Source organism: Lepisosteus platostomus, chromosome 20 (assembly GCF_059453375.1).
Source record: "Lepisosteus platostomus isolate fLepPlt1 chromosome 20, fLepPlt1.hap1, whole genome shotgun sequence".
Taxonomy (NCBI): domain Eukaryota; kingdom Metazoa; phylum Chordata; class Actinopteri; order Semionotiformes; family Lepisosteidae; genus Lepisosteus; species Lepisosteus platostomus.
This window is the reverse complement of record NC_142630.1, coordinates 14,402,798-14,420,466: the sequence shown is the minus strand read 5'-3', so window position 1 is coordinate 14,420,466 and position 17,669 is coordinate 14,402,798. Positions and strand designations below refer to the sequence as shown.

Below are 17,669 nucleotides of genomic sequence, written 5' to 3'. Positions count from 1 at the left end.
GCCGGTGGCTGTCAGGCATCCGTGGAATCTGTGTGGAATCTGCTCACGATTCCAGGGAGACTGAACAGGGATTCCTGCCTGGCTCCTTCAGAAGAGCCCTCCTGGGCCGTGGCATGTCGCTGTGAGTGTGCCAGCTGGGGGATTCTCCATGCCCCTCCAGAAAGGTTGTGGCTTTATCTCTTCCTGATTGTCTGGGGGGGGGCTGTTGACGTGGAGTAATACCAGTGTGCATGTGTTTCCTGGAGGGGGTGCAGTCATTGTTCTGCTATCACACCGGTCTGATCCTGTGGCGGTCCGGCAGGCCCTTATCAGCAGGGGAGATGGCCGGTGTCTGCAGTGTGGGATAAGGGAGGCCTGCCCTCTGCTTTGACATCCATTTACCCCACTGCTTCTCAGCTGGGCCCTGACAGCCGAGCATCTCTTCCCAACTGGGGACTGTGTGGTTTCTCTGAATGCCTTTAAAAAGAGGCAGACCATCTTTAAAGAAGACTTTTCTGTTATTATCTTAACTGATCAGGTTTCAGTCACTGCCTCCAGCTCCATTGTTTTTTTTAATCAGCCCATTTCTGTCTCTCATGCTCCAACTGACTGTGCCTTAACCTGTTTTTATTACCCTTCACCCTCCAGTTTAGAGCAACAGTACCGTTTACACGCACAGCCTCTGTTTTCCAGCTCTGGGAAAGAGGAGGACGGAAGTTCCGTGGGAGAAGTCTGGAACATAAAATGTTATTTTTTGCTCTCCTGTTTCAAGGCTGAGCTGTACTGCAGTGTGCTGCTTTGCTTTTCTGTGCAGATTCAGAGGGTATGGCTACACTTTGCCTCCGTTACTCGTGATGAGGGAGAGGTAACATAGCTCTGATGTCCAGATGAAATGTACCCCACACTTTCAGACCGACGTTGATCACTCCCGAACATATTAGACCACCCCCACTTCATCTTATTCCTTCAAGTTATCAAAGGTGTATTATATCATTCCAGGCCTCCCAAGATTTTGCATTGAAAGATCTCCGAACCCTTTGCCTCCTCATTTGACTAGCTCAATTTCTAAACATGTATTTTTTTTTCAACAGTTCAGGTGGGTGGCTGTGTCAGCATGCGTAGTCTGCAAAGGAACAAGTCATAGGTTTATTCCATGCTGAAAAGCTGTGAAGCCTTCTTCAGGTGTGAGAAAGACAGGGCAGACAGCAAAGATTAAATAGCACAGGAGAACAAAAGCTGGGAGAGGAGAGGAGGCAGGAGGGGCAGAGAGCCAACTCAGGAAGTGGAGAGGGGTGAAGAGAGGTGTGAAGTCAAAACCTGCATGAGAGGAGAGAAGATCAAACAGGTTTGAACCTAGTTTCAGGATGAATTTCGATTCTGTAGTCTTTCTGCTGTGGGAGTTGAGAAACCCTTCTTTGAGAACAGAGACAAAGAGATCGGTGTGATCATGGCCGTCTGAGGTGAAATGAGGAACTATGGGCTTGGAGAAATCTTTAATCTTCACAACCCTAACATGTTCTCTGAAGCGGTCTCCGAGTCTCCTTCCTGTTTCTCCAATGTAGATAGGTGGGCATATTTTGCAGGAGATTTTTTTTCAATAGTTGTTTCTGTAATAACATTGCAGGAATTGTACAGTGCTGTTAGCATCCTGGAGTGTGTGACTTTCTCCTGTTGGATAATGTAACCAGGTTGTATATTCCTTATTCATTTGCCTCTTACTTTTGTTTTGCTTTTGGATCCATACTCGGTATTACAGCCCTCAGATTCCACCCTGAATTTTAAAAGTATCAGACGTTTTCTTAGCTGCAGGGGTGGTGGTGGGGGGATAACATTTGCACTCAAAAGTGTTAAACCAAACATTTTTCAAGAAAAGCGGAGCTTGCCTTTAAAAACAGTTTTGTGAATGAGACCCCAGGCACCTCTGCACACTATGTGTGTGGACACTACAGGCCCCAACACAGAGAGCCCTGTGTGTGAGGCTGGCCTCAAGCCCACCGTTCAAGATGTTGAGGAAAATGAATGAGATACAGAAATCCAGGACACCCTGAGTCCTTTCGTCGCTGTACTGTAACTTTTTTTCTGTTCCTTTCAGTTTGTGCGCTGAATTGCCTGTGTTGGGGTCTGTATCACAATACAACACGTCTCATGCTTTTCAGTGTTAAACTGCACGCGTTCCGTAAAGGGAAGGAAATCAAGACCTGAACGATGAATTACATGATTCTGCAGCCGTGTTCATCCGAGGATTTGAAGTGCAGCGCCCACCTGGTTGATGATGTTGACAGCGTGTTTTTGCAAGTTCTTAAAACGTTTTTTTTAACTATTCATCGCACTGGTCGCCACTGACCAGTGTGATGACTCTGTGTATCGTAGAATGTTCATTCTGGGAAAGATTACAAGTTCATTGAAAGAGAAAATTAATCGATAAGGGTGTGGTGACACAGTCGCCGAGGGCTCGGGGGCATAATCTGGGATTATCTCTTTATGAGGGAAAGAAACTACGCCTTTTATTGTGTCTGGGAGGACAACAGCTGCACTCAGGCCTCATCATACCGTCTTGTTATTAATATTCTGTGACAGGTTCTTCATCTGCGTTCGTGTCGCTTCGTTTAACTCGCTTGCACGTCTGTTCGGTTCGCTAAACCTCAGCTGTCCTGCGTGTGCGCTGAGCTGGGGCTCACACGGTGGGGCTCGTCTCTATCGAGAGCCAGTGTGCACTGGCTGTCTGCGAAGCGTTTCACATGAACGTCGCGGTGGTCACACCCAGAAGCGTAACTGCAGTGAACTGTTGTCTCCCCCCGTAATAGTTTTGCATCGATTGACGTTAAGATAGATAAGACTTTATTGATCCCGAAGGGAAACTGAGGTGTTACAGCAGCCCAGCCCAAGACCAGCAAAAACAGACATCACGATAGACTAAAAATTGAAAATAAAATAAGTACGGCAATACAAAATAAGATATATAGAGTTAGGTTAACAGTATGTCGGCGGTTTCATCTGCAGAGGCACAGCCCCGAGCCGCCCCCGTTGGGACCACGTGATGCGACGCTCTTGGGTTACAAAGAGCGGGATCGTCCACGAGGTGGCGCTGTTTCTCCAAGAGAGAAAATTGCACGGCTGGAGTTTGTTCCCCCTGCAACGCCGACGCAGCTGAGCTCAGCTGTCCAGCTTCTGATCATTCTTTCCCCCCCTAGACAGAAATAAACAAGTCATCCAAATATTGACACTGTTATGCTGTTCCTGAAATCACGATTTAGCTACACAATTACACAAAACCTTTTCGGTTCTATATAAATGGCTCATTTCTGTATGTTTAACATTGAATTGGTCCCAATTAAACGTTGTAATTCATCTATTCATCCTGGACAATGCCTTTGACAATGCCTGTCTATTCAGAGAAACAGTCACTCCTTGAAAAATGAAGAGGCAGGCTGGGGATGTCGCTGTGGAGCAGCAGCACTGGTAGAGGCGGCTGTGTGCTAGTCTGCTGGCTTTGCTTTTCTCTGCTGTGTGCTGCTCTCTTGGCAGATTCGGAGGGTATGGATGCAATTATCGAATTACAGTAGGAGCCACTGGGCCTCCTTCAGGCGTGCACGATGGCTCCGAGATGCTGGATTTGTTTTTAGGGGGAGCTGGGCTGCTGGCGACAAGAGGTGGCTGGGGCGCAGGCTGGGGAGGGGATATAAGATAAGATCAGATCACTTTATTGGCCATGTCTTTTCGCAGACCCCAGCTTGCTCTCCATGTCTCAAGGCTGTACAGAGTGAGGTCAGGGATTCGTTAGACCGAGAGGCTGGAATGTGAGTGAGGTCGTGCTCCTGGCTGCAGCAGGTGTCCCAGTCCCAGTGACACAGGGCTGAACCCGCTGACTGTCGGCCTGCAGCAGATAGCTCCTGTGTCGTTCAGCTCTGAGGCCTGCCCGGGCGTGTGTGCCCACTGTCCACTGTGAGCCGGGACAGTCGCTCCCGAATGAGCGGGAGCACTTCCTAGCCTTGCTGATCGGGAGTCACAAGGCCACCGGCTGACCAAAGAGGAAAGTTACAGTTTGATATGCATGTGCCTGTGTGGGTATTGTATTCCTCTAATCATGCTGAAGAGCCTACCTCCTGAGGCATGTGCACGTTATATGTAGTGCCAGGGCAGCAGAGCTGTGATTGTCCTTGTGCAACGTGGGATATCTACCCCCCCAGCCTACCCTCTTGATCCTGCTAGTGTGGGCAGTGTATCCAGAGCTGCTCTCACTTCTCTGTGCCAGGCTGTTAAGGAGATGGCTCATTTCCTGAGCGGGTCATGCCTATAGATATTATACACCCCCACCCCCCATGTGTTGCAGTTTACATAAGACCTTAACAACAGTTGCAAATGAATATAAGGTCATTCAGTCCTTCCAGCCCGTTAAGTAGTTAGTAGTTAACTGGTCCAAAGATCTTATCCAGTTGTTTGTTGAATGAAGCCGGAGTGTCGGCTTCAACAACATGGCTGGGTGGCTTGTTGCATACTCCCACAACTCTTTGAGTAAAAAAGTGTCCCCTGCTCTTGCTTTTAAATGTACTTCCACGTCCAGCAGTAGAAAGGACTGGAATAGCTTTGGCTTTCAGTGTACCATCACACATCAGTCACTGGACTGGACGTAGTCATGTCCTGGGGTGCAAAATGCTTGCTTTTATTCCCTTTTATAGAAAATATGGTTCCTTATGATCAAAGTGTATAGATTAATGATTGTTGATTTTTCCATGCACATTTTTACTTGTTATTTGTTTGGAAGCAACCTTATTATTTTATTGTTTGGGTTTCATTGACGGCCAGTGACTGCCTGACAGACTGAATTGTGAAACTATGAATTCAGCTGATTTTGGTGAGGCAGTGTATCATTTTAAAGAAGGAAAATCTTTGCAATCTGGGCCTGAAAAAGCAAAATTGAAAGAGATCCCCAGATGATACATTTTCTTCATTTCAGAGCGAAAGATGTCCAAAAAATGATCTGGCCTCGATTTGGAGTATTACGCTTTTTTTGCCAGGAATGGAATCATATGCCGAAAGTGAAAAATCTTGGTATGGAGGCTGAAGTCGTGATTGCATTGTGCTGTGTTCTGTTCCTGTGGCATTTCAGGCTAGAGTTCTGCTTCCACTTGTGTTTCTCTCCTTCTCATACTGTGCTGTTTTTAAAGAATTTGCAGTCACACTTCAGCTCCAGTGCTGGAAGTGAACCTTCCTCATGACTGGGGCTCTATATATAGCCCTGAGTATGGGCTTCTAATCCGGGATGAGTCAGTCAGTGCTGTGTGACTAGTGGTCTGGACTCCATGTCCACAGAGGAAATGACCCAGAGCAGGTTGCACTTAACCCAGAGAGAGAGAAAGAGAAGAGTGGCAGGACTCCAGGAATCTTGTGTGAGACACGATAACAAGCGGTTTTCTGTTCTTCCAGCGGCAGTCTATCTTTATTCCATCAGTTTAAGGGCAACTGAAGCAGAGCGAGCTCCCACCAGCTCTTGACTGCTGCTATGTGGCTCTATAAAACTCTCCGTCCTTGTTGCTGGGACCGAGGGCGGTTCTGACTCGGACACAGTGTGTGTTAACCCCTGCGGCTTGTCATCGCTCAGTCAGGCCAAACAGAAGACTCCTGTTTCTTTCAGGAGCAAAGCAAAATGAGGAAGTCTCAGTGAACCGAGCGTTTGGTTGAAAAACAAAAATGATGTGTTTGCACTACAGTTTCCTTCTCCAAAGCACTGAACTGTGCTGTTCTTTATTTTGAGATACAATGTTCCATATAATGTCATCTCACAGTCTGATCTGGAATGCATTTGAAGTTCAGTGCTGCATTCCTGCCAATCCTGTGTAACACAAGCAATCACTGTGATACTTAACCATGTGCTACAGAGCTTATAGGTCTCAAAGACATAGAAATAAACAATCCAGCCAAAACACTGATGAGAGTAGCAACTTGAAGGAAGTGGGTTGAGTGCAATTTGTTTTGGTTTTGATTTTAAAGCGTGTGGCATGAGTTTTCTGCCATCTTCTCAAATGCTAGAATTATTGCACATTTATTTAAGGCGGATAATGATAGTTTTCCAATAATGAAAGTCAGGAAGATAGTGAAGTATTATTAAGCAGCTGGCTACAGAGGCTCCTTGTGTAGGGAGGTGTTTTGAGCCCGTCTCTGGTGTCAGGCAGCCTGGCTCATCGTTGCTCAGTGTGCACAGCGTGTGAAACAGACACCCTAAGCCCTTCAGCCACTTCAATGAGAGGCCTGCAGTGACTTTTAATTACCTCTGCCCTTGGAATGGATCCCTTAAGTTAGAAACACAAACACGGATGCCTCTCTAGCATTGAAGTCCTTTTCTAAGGAGCAGCAACACTGATGTGTGGGGCGGAGAGGTGGAGTAACTGTTCTTTCACCAGCGGTGTGATGCAGAAACACTGTGACAGAGGCATTCACAGCTCACCTGTAGAACCCTACTGAAGGGATCAATATTCCACAGTGCTTTTCCCACATGAATGTAGTGTAGGACAGAGAAAAAAATATTAAGGTATGCTGGATTACATTGCCCATCTCTCCCAGTTGTAGATTTGTGTCTGGTTCTGTTGAGTTCATTGAACACCCGATCAGTTGGTAATCAGGTACCATCCTGGCCATTCAAACTGACCACCCCACACATTGATCACACACATTCAGTGGTCTGTTTACAGACAGATTGGGTGCGCTGAAGTACACCAAAAACCAAACCTGATGTGGCGCAAACAAAGGAGCAATTTTACGCCCTTATCTGTTGCTGATACAGCTCAGGCTGTTTTGTATTGTCCTGCAGATTTGCCTGGATGGGAGCTCACTGGGGGAGCAGGCAGGGGGCAGCAGCGAGGCAGGGTGCTGCTGTTGTGGCCCTGAGTCACAAAGGCACAGGCCAAGAAAGGCATGGTGGTTTCACTGCAGGGAGAATGGCGTCGCCCGAAAGTGAGACAGACTGCCCTTTCCACGGAGTGGGTCTGAGCTTTGGAACAGACTGCCCCCAAAAATGGGCCGTGAGCCGGTTCTTTTCACAGGGATGTCACTGGGGTTCCCGAGACAGGCAGTGCGATCTTAGCTGGCTAGCGAACGATGGCTTGGAGATGTGTTTGCAGGGTAGGATGATGATGGGCAGACTGTGCCAAAGCAAGTCCTGTAGACTCTGGAAAGGTTTCTCTTCAGGGTTCTAGAACATCGATTTCACTTTGTTTCAACATCGCTGTGTTCATAAAAGTTTTCTTTAGTCCTCAAGGGGGCAGATACAGTATTTAAGAACATAGGAAAGGTTCCAAATGGGATTAGGCTATCCAGCCCATCTAATCCGAGAGGTATTGTTCCATGCTCCCGCAACCCTTTGTGTAAAGAAGTGCCTGAGGTTCTCAATTTTAAAGGCACTTCCACATAGTTTCCACGTATGCCTTCTGCTTCAGGTTTAGGACCCCTTCTCTGTTCTAGGCTAAAAATATTCAGTTCCTTCAGCTTTTTAACAGGGGGCTATAAAACGCATCTGCAGAGCCCTCTACCCTCTCCTGTTCCCAAGGCCCTAACACAGCAAACACTTTGGGTCTGAAACCGTTCACCAGCTGCAGCGGCCTCCTGTTGCCAGTTCCCAGTCCTGCTAAGTGAATTACAGTGTGCGCTCTGCAGGTCTTTTTTTAAGGATGGTCTCCCTTTTCTGTCTATTTGTTTTCCAAGCTGGAGCCCGAGCCTGCGGCCAGCGCTGTGACTCTGTAATTTAAAATTGATGAACTGAACTCCCAGGGGCACCGCTCAGGCGACCGCTAACGTCTTCCATATGCCTTGTGAGCGCGCGTGCGCACCGGCGGGGGAGTTTGTGTCCCTCGTCCTGTTTCTCCTCCTCTCCGTCCCGCCGAGCAGCTCGTTTCAGGGAGGAAGAGGCGGCTCGTCCCGTCTGCTTCCCAGCGGTGCCACGCTCTTCGACGCCATTACTCACGTGGGAAGGAGCCATAAAAAAGAGAAGTGACTGACGCTGAAGGCTGAGGTTGATTCAAGCCAATCTGGAAGGGGGTTTATCTCTGTCTGAGGAATTTATGAGTCTCAGAACCCCTGGGGAGAATCTAGACAGCAAGGCAGGCTGGCACCAGCTGCCCAGGATAGCACAGAAATGCAGATCAGGCTAAACTCTTTCAGCACCCTTCTTCCAGCTGATGGGAAGCTTAAACAGTCCCAGATCTGTGACCTTCTCTTCCCAGCCCGCATCTGGTTTTACTCCACAGCTGTCCCTCCTGTTTAGTTCCCTACTCTTTCTTGGTCCTTCTTTTATTTCTGGTGATGGGTCTGGAAAAAGTACCCTTCTGATGTTCTTAAATAAACCTCGTCGGGCCAGGTGTCAGAGGATGGCAGCCCACCCTCTCACTCCTGTCCACTAGTTTGCCCATCAGTGGCCCTGGGATGTCTGGAGCCAGGGGGTAAGGAGACTGAAATGTCATGGGTTGCTACAGTCAGCTGGAAGGTATTGTTTTCATACAGCCCACAGGATTAGCTTGAAAGGGTCCTGCCAGTATGGTTTATAATTTAAACCATGTTAGGTTTTAAGACGTGCCTTTGATGCCACTGTGGAATCAATTGCTTGCTAACAGTCCAATACGAGTTGGTTTATTCATTTGGCAGACAGTTCTAGCCAACACAAAAATAATGAACATAATAAACGAGCTGAACGGTCTTCTCTCACCTGTAACAATTCTGATGTTCTTAAATGTTTCCATGTGGATTATTGGTCTAAGTGCATGTTCCAGCCCATTTCCTTAAATTTGCCAGTTTCTTCTGTGAAAATATCCACTTCATTAATCATGTCTCTACAATTGCTCCATCATTCTTGAATGGTCAAATATTTTTTGCAACTTCACTGTTGTTTGTTGTCCTTAATCCTTGCGAAAGAGTTAGAGAGTGGGGCTCTGCAGGAGAGGTTAATGAACAGACGACAGCATTGATTTTTTTTGTTTTACAGTTTCCAAACGGAGAGCAAATGAGACACTGCAGAACTGCTGATGTGCTGAAAATGTTGGGTTAAAAGACGATTTACTGGAGTGTAAAATCTTGCTTCAGCACAAAGTGAGGATGCCTGTGACAAGACATGCTGTACTCTCATGCAAAGGGCACTGTTTATTACCTCGAGTGCAAGGCTGCAGGGTGCTGTGCTTTATTAAGAAACGCACCGGATAGCAACAAGATGGTGGGCTGACATTTTGCACAGCCTGTTAACTGCTTAACTCTCGCTTACAGGCAGAAGCTGATCTAGCTGGAATCTTACAGAAGCAGCTTCTCCAGAATGGTGGGGCTCCGTAGAGGAAGTGATACTGATGACCGGTAGAGTGTTGACCTTCCTGACCTCGCACTGGACACAGAGGCTGCCCAGACCAGGTCACGTCTTTAGCCTACAGCCACAGGTCTCTGGGGTTGAGGATGTCCAGTCCTCATGCTTCCTGTACCGTGCTCTCATTCCCCTGCACTAGCGCACATCCAACCTCCGAGCCACGTGATGAACAGTATACTGTACAGGCTGAGTACCATGTTCCCCTGCTCTCTGGTGTGCACTTTGATATATCTGTCTGGGGCTAAGCACACCGAATTTCATACGGACAGAAACACAGTTGGTTCAAGGGCAGAAGGGAGAAATTGTTGGCCATGTTAATTCCCAGGTTTTGAAGGCACTGTGCTAGGTTGATTGTCTTTTTGGGATTTATTGACATCTTGACCTCAAGTTGTTTGTTTTTTTGCTTTACTGAACCGTTTGTAGATTCCAGGTTTGAAAACCAGCAAATGAAACCCTGCTGGGTCCTCGCTGCGCTCCAAGGCACCAAGGGGGAGTGTGTTGAGATACGTGTACTGTGCTTCTCGTGGGCTTTGAAATACTTGTCTTCTTTGGTTTAACTCACTGATCCAAAATAACAGGCTTCAGTGCCGAGGTCATAGTTAAGTCAGAGACAAATATTGACTCCAGCAGCTGCAAAAGAGGAAAGGTTTCCCTTAAGCTTCCTGTCTTTTGAAATGATACATACTGTACATGTTAGAAGGAACAGCCTTCTAGGAGAGGGTGTTTGTTAGGAGCAGACAACCACAATGAGTTGTGGGTATGAATATTAATTAGCTCTTGTCCAATCACAGCACTGTGTCTTATGACTTCTCATTCCAAAGAATGCCAATCAGCCTGAGTTTCTGCATCAGCAAGTAAGCTTGGATAGTATTAAACACTGATGAAAAGTCAACAAGAAAAGTCAAAACAAATATCTGACCATTCTGAAAGTTTCTTAAGGTTATGTAAAATGGTTGTGGCATTCCCAATGCATCTCACTGCCATGTAGTCATCATCAACCATACACATAAAGTCTCACATAAAGCAAACAACGTGTGATTTACCTCTTTCAACATCTGTTTCTAAACGATATGTCCATTTCATGGCAACTGATAACGTCACATTTCCTTCTGGATTTTGCTTTTTTCAGTACAGAACAACATGCCCCCTCCCTGCACATCAGGACTCAGCACACAGTTCCCAATCCTCCCCCACACACCCTCCTTAGCTCCTGGTTTTACACATGGGGAAAGATGGGGAGTGGGAAATCTGGGAACCATTTGCAAGGGGACCCCGATATACAAAAAGGGAATAAACCTTAACTGCTACCTACTCAGCAGCAGAGTAAGAGCCAGAGAGAACCCACGAAAACTGTTAGCAGCACAAATTGCAGCCTCTTTATTTGCTGTATGTGTAAATATAGCATGACAGGGGACTAGTGCCAAGCTTTAGAGCATTACAGTGAAGAGCAGTGTGTGGGAGAATGCTGACTATGATTTGCCAAAAGGATTTTTACATCCTTATATTCTGTTGTTTTTGCTTCATCTTATTTAATTGAGAGGGATGCAGATCTCCTCACTTCTCTTAATTAAGACACCTTTGGCCTTCACTGTAAATTGCATTAAGCTGGGATTAAACAGTGCACAATGAGTAGTAATCGAATGCATATAGGCAGATAGAGTTGCAGGCTTTTAGGGATGGGTAGTGATGAATGAGGGAGCCTCTTGCCCCGTACCTATCTCACAGAGTCAGGTACCCACAGTTCTCTCTGATTACAATTAGATTACATCACCAGGGTCTCGCTATCCAGTTGCCAGGGCAACGAGCGGTTAGGCTGGAGAAAGAGTCATTCATCTCTTTGCACTGCTCTCGGAGCTTGCAGGGTCTTTGTCAGCAGGGCTGGTAACTGTAGAGGAATCAATGCCTCAGAGAGCAGAGGCTCATTCACTGGCTCGTGGGGGAGTCTTGAAAAGATACTTCTCCCCTCTGCACAGCTCAGCACTTGCTTTTGCTCCATTCCCACACAGTGCTTTCAGCTTTACAGCCCAGCAGAGCTCACTAACCCACCCCCACACTGTCTGTCTTATCTGATACATGGGGAGCTAGGACACAAAACAGTCCTCAGAATGGAGCTGCCCATTGTTTTTCTCTTCTGCTTTGAATGCTTTATTTTATTATCCGTGTTCGCTGGGGGAGATTGGAAAGCAGTAGTCAGGCTACCTTCCGCCTCTTTTCTGCTCCAGTGCTTGTTTGTACAGGACTGACCCTTAACCAAAGGGCACAGTGACCCCTGGGGTGGGGGGTATCCTCGAGAATCACGGGTAAATGCCCAGCGCAGCCCCAAGAATGCAATGCAAAGAGTCCCCAGAATTTTAAAAAAAGTTGGTGACGTGATCTTTGCTTTGCGGAGTTTCAAGCCGAATGTGACTAAGAGCTTGATCAAAAAACCCTGCTGTCTTGGCATTTGCATAATCCAAGAGTCACTGCATTGCATTGCAAAGACAGGACTACAAACACAATGGGCATGATGGTGAGGGGATCCCACATACAGTATCCAGTCGAGAACGTCACGTTCAGGTTAGGTAAATTGGCCCACTTTTCAACTGCGTGAATGTTACAGCCCTCGGTTTATTGGTTATCTTCCTTATTCTCTGGCTCCGTTACCGCTGTGCTTGATTAGAGGTCAGGTTATCCTTAAATGGGAGCCTCCCAGGCCTGTGCTCTGCTTCCACTGGGGGGGAAGACTGACATCTTCCCAAACTCCCAGCTAATTCCTACAGGAAGCATTTGCCCTGGGGGCCAGCTGCCACAAATCATGACAGATAAAGAGGCCTTAACCTCATTGTCGGTGGTTTCACAACCCTTAGGCCTGGGCTTGTGGACTGGAGAGGTGACTGGTTGGGGCAGCAGCAGGTCAGTGCTTCTGTCAACACCACACATCTGCCTGAGCAATGGGGAGTGGGGGCTGGTCCCTGTGCCTGGCAGAGCAGCGGTCAATAACATGAACTGCAATGTGTTGGGATCTTAACGTGAGTCTGGAATGGTCACAGATCACTGCATGCTTGGACTGCACATGGGCGAGCTTTGTGCTGGTCTTTGATCAATTTACTGCTTCCTAGGAATAGATTTATTCATGCAAAGGAACAGGCAAAGATTTCTTCCATGCTGAAAGTTAAAGAAAAAAACCCCATTGCAATTCAGCTGTGGAGCTGTCCTCAAGTGTCATGCCTATGATGTAATAAACTAGGAATCCAACAGGACAGGTGACGTCCTATGGAAGCACTGAGGGCTGCACCAGCGATGCTGTGTTTGATGACTGTTGCACGTGCCTGTGTCTGTGAGGGACTGAGTGAGCTCTGAAGCTGGCTCCCCTACATACCGCGCCAACAATGACTCCCACAGCTTTCATCTGTGCCAGCTTGAAAAAGTAGTTAAAAGGAGGGTTTGTGCTGTTTTAATTTCTGAGAGGTTATGAAACTTACAAATGAATCTCCCTAAAACAGCCTGGAGCAGCAAGGCTCTTGCTCACGATCTCTCTCCTGCTCACTTGTTCAACCTGACGCCGGCTGGCAGAGTGTCTCCTTGGTGACTGGAGCCGAGGGCACAGCGCACAGGGGCAGACACGCCCCTAGGACAGCAGGTTCCGCTCTGGGAGGGTAAACCACTGCAGATGCACAGCATATGATTAAAGACTGGTTTCAGGATCCGTTATATCCTTGTGGATGGCTCGACTGGCTTGGCTATGGAGTCGTTCTGTGGGACTTTGTGGAAAAGTTTTAGGATCACAGAGGAAAAGTTCAGCCCTGCAGAGACACCAGTCACGGCAATGGTGACTCACCAAAATCAACACAACTTTACAAAGCCCTTTCCTTTAATTTAAATTGAAGGTGCTCTTGAGTTCTGAGCTGCTCTCACCAGAAAGATCCACAGTATAGCCTCATCACCTACCGTGCTGGGTCAGTGTGATAGGTACGGGTGTCTGGGTTTAGAAGAAAGGGCTGGGGGCCTCCTCAGCGGCTCAACCAGTAAAGGAGCTCACTCAAGTGTGGGTTCGAGCCTGAGTCATGTCACTAGCCGACTGTGACTGCAATTTCCCAGGCTAAGGGCCCAGTTGGCTGTCAGGTGGTTTGGGCGACTCTGGATGGCTTGCAGCCCATGCAGGGCTGTTGGCGATGGACCACCGGTACAGGGCTATGCCCATGCAGGGCTGTTGGCGATGGACCACCGGTACAGGGCTATGCCCATGCAGGGCTGTTGGCGATGGACCACTGGTACAGGGCTATGCCCATGCAGGGCTGTTGGCGATGGACCACTGGTACAGGGCTATGCCCATGCAGGGCTGTTGGCGATGGACCACTGGTACAGGGCTATGCCCATGCAGGGCTGTTGGCGATGGACCACCGGTACAGGGCTATGCCCATGCAGGGCTGTTGGCGGTGGACCTCCGGTACAGGGCTATGCCCATGCAGGGGTGTTGGCGATGGACCACCGGTACAGGGCTATGCCCATGCAGGGCTGTTGGTGGTGGACCTCCGGTACAGGGCTATGCCCATGCAGGGGTGTTGGCGATGGACCACCGGTACAGGGCTATGCCCATGCAGGGCTGTTGGCGATGGACCACTGGTACAGGGCTATGCCCATGCAGGGGTGTTGGCGATGGACCACCGGTACAGGGCTATGCCCATGCAGGGCTGTTGGCGATGGACCACCGGTACAGGGCTATGCCCATGCAGGGCTGTTGGCGGTGGACCTCCGGTACAGGGCTATGCCCATGCAGGGCTGTTGGCGGTGGACCTCCGGTACAGGGCTATGCCCATGCAGGGGTGTTGGCGATGGACCACTGGTACAGGGCTATGCCCATGCAGGGCTGTTGGCGATGGACCACCGGTACAGGGCTATGCCCATGCAGGGCTGTTGGCGGTGGACCTCCGGTACAGGGCTATGCCGGATGTGTTCAGTTAAAAGGAGGCTGGCTCAAAGGTAGGCTGGCTGAAGGCGGCCAGTTCTTCATCCTGCCCCGTGTGTGGTTGTGAGGTTCATGACTGCAAGCAGAGATGTGGAAAAAAACAACAACTGGATATGCCTGATCAAGCGGGTACATAGAAAATAATTGGCAATCCTAAATTGCTTTTAAAAAGGAAAACCTTCTTTATCAATTTCCAACAGCAACATCTTTTCCGTTTCACTTTTTCAACCATGATCCATTTTCGGTACTCCACCATTTACCTGGATGGCTCTGGCCCTGGAGGCAAGTGGGGTGAGCTGGAGACAGTATTCCAGAGATGCCCTTGCAGTGCTGTGTCTGCAAACCTCACAACATCAGTGCGATTTCCCAGCTGCCTGAGGAGCACCAGCGCAGCCGGCAGGACTCACATTGCTCTGCTCTGCCGAATCATTTCTCCTTGGCCCTCAAGTGTTATCTGCTGTGCAGTCAAGCCTGTGAGCCTCTTTGATGAAGGCTGCTGTGGCTTTCCAGGCTCCTCTGGCGATTCTATCTGTGTTATCTGGGTGTGCTGTCCGGGGAGAGCATTCCTTCCTCCATACATAAGAAGAAGAACAAGTCAGAAAGAAACACTGCAGCATTATTGTGTTCAAGGGCAAAAACGGAAAACAGAAGCGTGATATTTACTAACTTGAGGTTTGAGAATGGAACATTTGAGGTTAGGTACATTAAGACAATACGACTATTGCCCATTTTCTTACTGCATCGTACTGTCAAGGTTACATGTGCCCTTTGTAACTTTTGTATTATACAGAGATAATATGCACCTATACATTTTAAATTAGTTGTCGGCTCTGTTCAACCCTCTACTTGGTCCTTTGTTTGCATATAAAATGTTCCACCTCCCCTTTTCCGCCCTGTGCTAATTTTGGAGTTCTCCACGAACGGCGCAGTGAAACACAGATGCAGATGGGTAGGATGCATTTTAATCGTCTGCTTACTCCCCATGGTGGAGGTACAGCCAGAGGGGTCTGTTCTGTGTCACACGTCGTGGTGTGGAACCAAATGTGTTTTCCAATTGTGTGCCGAGAGCTTCCAGAAGGCGGAATAACTGTCGTTTGTCATGCTGGTGCCACAGACTTAATGCACTGGCCTCTTCTGCCTGAGGAGAGGGACACTTACTGATGCACCACAACAGACTGGAAAAAGCAGATTGTTCCCATATGAAACGTCCACACTGGTGCTGTATATCCTTATGCGGCCTGGAGCAAAGGACAGGGAAAGCACTGAGAGGTACAGTGAGGTGTGAGATGAGCTGTGGGAAAGCAACAAAATAAAAGGTCTTGGTAGATTCGATGGAGCTGATGAATTTAATCCCAGGCTGAAGGAAAGCTGTCCTCTCCAGCATTTCAGGCCTTGAACAAATAGAAGCATGACTGCAGCCTAAGCAAGTGCAACTGTATAAAAGTAAAACTGGTCATCTATAGTCAGGTGACCAGCAGTTTTCCTACTGAAGAAAGAGGGCAGTATACCAGTCCACAGTTTAGGTCAGCCATTGATTTTTAAAGGTACAGAGCAATGACCAATCAGCAATAGTAACTGTCCAGCAATTGATCATGTAATGCCTTCCAGGCATCAGGGACTGTAACTAATGATGTAGTGAATTCGAATGTACTCATTTCCATGCCTTGAAACGCCTGAAACAGTTCACATGGGGGAAACCCTCAAGAGAGAATTCTGTCCAATGCAGTAGACAACAATCTATCACTGTTATTGATTTTTTTGTCATTTTGTTGTTGATTCATGCCTTTTCCAACTGCTGTTGATTCCTGGTTCTCAGTATTCTTATTGGGCATGAGGTGAACACATTATTATTATTATTATTATTATTATTATTATTATTATTCAAAGTAACTTATATTTGCACTTATATACTGCTGGGTATCCTACTGCAGCACTCTTGAGTACAATGCCTTATGCAAGCAATCCTTTCGAGACCACTGAGAAAATCTAGGCTCTATGAAATAAAACAATTCTCACAATTCTCTATGATTAATGAGAATTACTCCCCAAACTGCACGAAATCTTCGTTACGATGAAACTAAAACGGGGACGTGAAAAGCTTAATCACTGCCGCTCACATAAGGCTTGCAGTGGGGAATCCGCAGACGTTTCCCGACTCTTTATATTTTCCAGCGTCCCTCCTCCGGTCTTTTTAAACGTTACCCCCGTCTTTGAAGAAGCTGGTACGAAGTGGGGAATAAATAATTGCGGCTCCAATCCGTCCTCCCTCCTCCTCCTCCACCAACCCCCCCGACAGCGGTACACGCCACCGCTCCCTCTTCAGCAGCTGAACGCGAAGGAAGAGCGATCTAATCCGCCGGGTGCGTCCCCTCCCCCTGCTCCGGCTCTGCCATACTGTTTCGTGCGCTCGGCACTGGGGCTGCTTGCGCTGCTGGGCGTCAGGGTGCATGAGCGACACACGGTCCCACGCTCAACAGGAGGACACGGACACTGGCGAGGATTTAACGTCGCCTCAGAGCCGAGGTGCCCGGGACTCTTTCCACGCAGGACGGCGGGACACGACCAGAAGGGGATGCACGCAGACGCGCCGGCAGCCTTTTCTCGTTTTTCTGACAGTCTCTCCCAAGGAAACGCTTCCCACTCCGAGCTGAGGCGTCGGGACAACGCGTTAACGACGGGGCAGCCCCGGGACACCGAATAGAGGAAGAGAGAGAGAGAGAGAGAGTGAGTCCGGCACGGACGGAGGTTGTAAAAAAAAAACCCCCAACAACACTTGTTTTGTTATTCAAATTGACTGCTAGATAAGAAAAACTGGAACAGCTGCTTATATCGACCTCGGCGACAAACATGTAAGTAAGACGCACCACAGGGTATATCCCCCTTCCGTTCAAGCACAGCTTTTCGCCCCGGTATCTTTTTGCGAAATGCGGGTCCAAGCTAAGCTAAGCTAAGCGCTGTATATTCAGCTGTTTTCTAACGGGGTATGATAGACAAGGCCGAGGTTTAGAGGCAAACAGAATGACAGCATTGTGTTTTTAAAATAAGGGACAAAGCAAACTGGCTTTCGCGCGAACAGTCTTTATTAGGCGAAAAGCGGAGCTCATGTTTGAAGCCCCGGCCGGGTTGTCAGTCGCTCCCGGAGAGAAAGTGGTTTCTGCTGGGCCGCCTCGATCCGGGGGTCGCGGCTCCGCGTCTGACAAAGGGGTCCTGTGTGCCCCCTGGGTCCTGGGTTTGAAATACATCGTGAGAGTGGTGGAGGTTTTTGTGTTGAACGATGAGTCTGATGGGCCGTCGCGGGACGTATAGTGTCGCCCTCCCGGTTCATTGGTCCGGGCCACGCAAACTGAAATAACGCGCAAGCCGAGCACGCCTTGGTAAGACCGGGATGCTCACGGTTTGCAAGTGAGCCGT

The 17,669-nt window shown here is 48.3% G+C and overlaps 1 protein-coding gene across 2 annotated transcripts in view; it reads left to right on the top strand.

Annotated features, from left to right (window-relative positions):
- The window catches only part of ripor1 (RHO family interacting cell polarization regulator 1), a 76,674-nt gene that overhangs the window by 7,006 nt on the left and 51,999 nt on the right, over positions 1-17,669 (top strand). Inside the window, exon 1 of one of the 2 annotated variants that reach the window (XM_088614056.1) lies at positions 16,571-17,107. The exons of the other annotated variant lie outside the window; for it this stretch is intronic. The gene's annotated coding sequence lies outside the window, so the exon portion shown is untranslated. Of the gene's footprint in view, positions 1-16,570; positions 17,108-17,669 lie in introns of those variants that run through there. 2 annotated transcript variants of the gene reach the window in all.